The sequence below is a fragment of the Eubalaena glacialis genome, chromosome 18, assembly GCF_028564815.1.
Source record: "Eubalaena glacialis isolate mEubGla1 chromosome 18, mEubGla1.1.hap2.+ XY, whole genome shotgun sequence".
NCBI classification, from domain to species: Eukaryota; Metazoa; Chordata; class Mammalia; order Artiodactyla; family Balaenidae; genus Eubalaena; species Eubalaena glacialis.
The window spans coordinates 59,272,550-59,276,874 of NC_083733.1; the positions used below are offsets into that span (position 1 = coordinate 59,272,550).

The following is a 4,325-nucleotide window of genomic DNA, read 5'->3' on the forward strand; positions in this document are numbered from 1 at the left end:
CTGCCTACAGAGACCTCCTGGACTACGCTTCCCAGAATTCCCAACGGGAGCAGGGACACAGCCTCATTCTCCTGTAGCGGAAGTTATCCAACTACGGTGTTCCCGGGCTACACTTCCCAGAATTCCCAGGCACCTCGTCGCCTTCCCAGGGCGGAAGTGCTGGCTGCTATACTGAGCGTGTGGATTGTACTTCACAGCGTCCCAGAATGAATTTCGTAACCCCGCCTTCCTGGAGCCCAAATGCTTCCAAACCTAGAGCGCTCTGCTACACAATTCTGTATTTGCTTAAAGGCGCCTTTTCGGAGCGTAACTGTCTCTGATTCTATGGATTTTCTGAGCTACCATTACCGAATCTCCTGGGGGGCAGCCCTTTCCGCAAGACTGCCTTTTCTCTTTTGGGTAGACAGTATTTGGATAGTCGGTATTCTCTTTAGGATAGTCAGTATGAATCAACTCTATACTGTTAGTCGAGCTTGGTCTTCCTCTCCCTTTTTTCTTAAAAAAAATTTTTTTTAAAACGTGACCAAAACAAAGCAATCTCAACCAGAGCAAACTATTTACCTATCCACCTACCTATTCATAGAAACTACCCATAAAGACAAACTAGAGAAGCTTGAAATGTGAAAAAAGAAGAGAGAAAGGGAAGGAGGGAGGAAGGGAATAGATTATATAAAGAAAGCGATTTGTAGGCAAAAAATGCAATACTAAAAGGAAATTGTGCTGCCTGCACTGGGCACTGAATGTAAGAAATACAGGATCTCAACCTTACTTTGACTCGATTGCTTCTTTTATTCTGTATGGGTGTGAATGCATCTAGAACTCTTGACACTGCTACCTCCCATGAGCTGTTCATTCCAAGATCCACAAGAATGGACATGAATGCCAAGAATCCATAAGAAGCAGATGCAACCACTGACCAGGGCATAAAGCAGCAGCAGCAAATGTTTTCCACATTTCCTTGGCTTTAATTGCTAACTATGAAATGTGGGTCATAAGGCAAATGGAAGGAGCTGTAGTGATACAGATAAAACATTCTAATATGGGAAGGGATAAATCCTTTATGAAATCTTGAATTTTTTTCTTTTTTGAGCTTCTAGTATCACATCACCTATTTTCACCCTGCTCTTGATATCATAAATACTATAAGTTGTCAGAAAACTAGCAGAAATAAAGAAAAAAAGAGAGGAGAAAGTTTAATTGCCCACTCTTCTCTTGGGGAAGAAATACATATTATTTTCCTTGGACTTCCCTGGTGGCTCAGTGGTTAAGAATCTGCCTGCCAATGCAGGGGACACAGGTTCGAGCCCTGGTCCGGGAATATCCCACATGCTTGTGTGCCACAACTACTGAGCCTGCACTCTAGAGCCCACGCGCCACAACTACTAAGCCCGCGTGCCACAACTACTGAGCCCACGCGCCTAGAGCCTGTGCTCCACAATAAGCGAAGCCACCACAATGAGAAGCCTGCGCACTGCAACGAAGAGTAGCCCCCGATCGCCGCAACTAGAGAAAGCTCGCGCGCAGCAACGAAGACCCAACACAGCCAAAAATAAATTAATTTTTAAAAAAAGAAATGCATATTATTTTCCTTTATGCTGGTACATTAACTGTATTTGATGTTATATCACTTGACCCTCTTGTAATCTAGAACAGCTCCCCTTCCCCTTTTTTGTATGCCCTTCACCTACTGAACTAACTAGGTCAGTTGTCATGTAGGATTGCTTACATTCTGCATTTGTCCGATGGCTTTTTTGACCTGGCATTTATTGCCCTGAAACTTTGATATATTTTGTGAACTGGAGGTTAAAGGTTAGATTTTTGGCAAGAATAAGGAAAATATGGTGTTGAAAATAGCTGAACAAGGTCCCATACAGTGTCCAACTGAAACCAGTTCTAATGCTGGGCAAGTACTCTCACTAAGGAGTAAAAGAAAAATGACATAACAGCCACTATGTGAAAATGCTCAGTGGTTTAAAGAAGGGGATCATTTAAAGAAATTATACCATGTGACTCTTTAACAACCCCTCCCAAAAGGAAATGTTTTTTAAAATACTTATCTAATACATAGCTTACGTATTAAGGAAGATCAATCTGATAAAAGGTAAGTTTGGGGGATAAAATGACAGGGAAATTTTAAAATACACTAGACAAAATAAAGAAAATGTTTTGTATACTTACGCTTCCAGTAATAATAAAATAGGTAATTTGGGACAAACATCTGGCACATGAAAGGTGGATACATTTTTTTTAAGTATTGGAAGGCATCAAAACACAAGGTAATGGAGAGTTAGTGGACTAAAATTCAGAAAAAGTTGGGGATTCATGTATTAGGGGCTGCTTTTCTCCTGGGGTGATGGTCTAGTCAAAGAGCCGAAAAGCCTAGAAGCTCTGTAGCACTCTTGACACCCATTTGGGGCTAGGGGAACAAAAGGTGCTGGCAATACCTATAAAATACAGATCTTTTCAAGCACACATAAAATATTTACAGAAAGGGGTCATAGGGTGCGCCAAAAAGAATAACAACAAATTTCAAAATATTGAAATAAAACTAAATGCTTTCTGAATACAATGAAATTCAGCCAAAAATCAATAACAAAAAGATAATTTAAAAATTTCCATGTATGCATTTAATAAATTATCTCAGCTCCAAACCCAACCTTCTTTACATTGCTTTATGGGGCTGGAATGAGAGGGAAACCTGCAGCTATTCTCTTTACTTTGCCATCTGGGTCTATGTTAGGCTCTGCCAATAGAGGGCGACAGTGATTCACATACTTGGTATCAGGATTTTAAAGTCACGTGTATCAGAATTACCTGAAGAGGGACTTCCCTGGTGGTCCAGTGGGTAAGACTCTGCACTCCCAATGCAGGGGACCCGGGTTCGATCCCTGGTCAGGGAACTAGATCCCGCATGCATGCCACAATTAAGAGTCCGCATGTCGCAAAACTAAAAAAAAAAAAAGATCCCGCACGGCCTAAATAAACATTAAAAAAAAAAACAACAAAAACACCTAGGGACTTCCCTGGTGGCGCAGTGGTTAAGAATCCCCTGCCCATGCAGGGGACACGGATTCGAGCCCTTGTCCGGGAAGATCTCACATGCTGCAGAGCAACTAAGCCCGTGCGCCACAACTATTGAGCCTGCGCTCTAGAGCCGCGTGCCACAACTACTGAAGCCGGCGCGCCCAGAGCCCGTGCTCCGCAACAAGAGAAGCCACCGCAATGAGAAGCCCGCGCACCGCAACGAAGAGTAGCCCCCACTCGCCGCAACTACAGAAAGCCCGCGCGCAGCAACGTGGTCAAAAATAAAATTAATTAATTAATTAATTAAGTTTTTAAAAAGAAGTTAAGTCTGGGAAAGGAAAGGAGGCTGGGGTAATCAGAACTGTGTCTCCCTTCTGCACGAATCACAGAACACAAACTCACACACTATCCTGGAGACACAGACACACACACACACCCTCCCACTTCTGAAAGAGAGACAGAGAGAGAAAATGAACCCAGAAGAAATTCAGGAATAGCCTGGATTCCTGCGGGGATCAGAGAAAAGGGCTGGTAGCACTGCAAGCGGGACTCATCTCTTCCTGGGCTCATGTGAGTTGTCAGGTAACTGAACATTTCTCAGGAAATTAAATACATTAACCAAAAGATACAATTACCTTTGGCTTTAAACCTTTTATTTGTGACTATCTCACTTAACTCTCTAAACAACTCCGTTAGGTAAGTACTATTATTTCCCTTTTCTTACAGAAAAGGAATGCAAGGCACAAACAGATTAAGTTAGCTGCTTAATCTCACACCCCTAGGAGGTGGCAGAGCTGCCGGGTCAGTTGGTGATTAGGAACAGACAGCACAGAATACAGGTGACTCAACCCTCGACCACCAGTCGTGGCACTCAAGAAGGCTCACTCCAGTAGGGCCCAACCCCACCCTCTGCCTCTGGCTGCCCATTCCCTCTCATAAGGCCAAGGACATGTCACAGTTGACCCCAGCCAAGCAAAGAAGCATTGCCGTCCCGTGCCTGACTCAGCTTCTCCAGTAAAAAGACTGCCACGACCTCACTTCCCTGGAGGAAGTGACTCTACCTACAATTCTTGGTTACGCTCCCAGAATTCCCTACAAGATGCTAGCCACAGCCACGCCCCCCTGTAGCAGAAGTTCACCGCCTACAGAGCTGTTAGACTACACTTCCCAGAACCCCCACGTCATTGCCCTCCTAAGGCGGAAGGTTGGCTACTACCCTTAGAGCCTAGATTATATTTCACACGATTCCAGAGGAATCAGTGAAGAACTACTTGTTTAAACATGTTCACTTGTTTGATAAT

The 4,325-nt window shown here is 43.7% G+C and overlaps 1 non-coding gene across 1 annotated transcript; it reads left to right on the plus strand.

The window, feature by feature from the left end:
• The first annotated feature begins 2,827 nt into the window (after positions 1 to 2,827).
• TRNAG-CCC (transfer RNA glycine (anticodon CCC)) lies at positions 2,828 to 2,900 on the plus strand. Its single transcript has one exon. It is a non-coding gene; the product is annotated as a tRNA-Gly (tRNA).
• Positions 2,901 to 4,325: the final 1,425 nt, after the last annotated feature.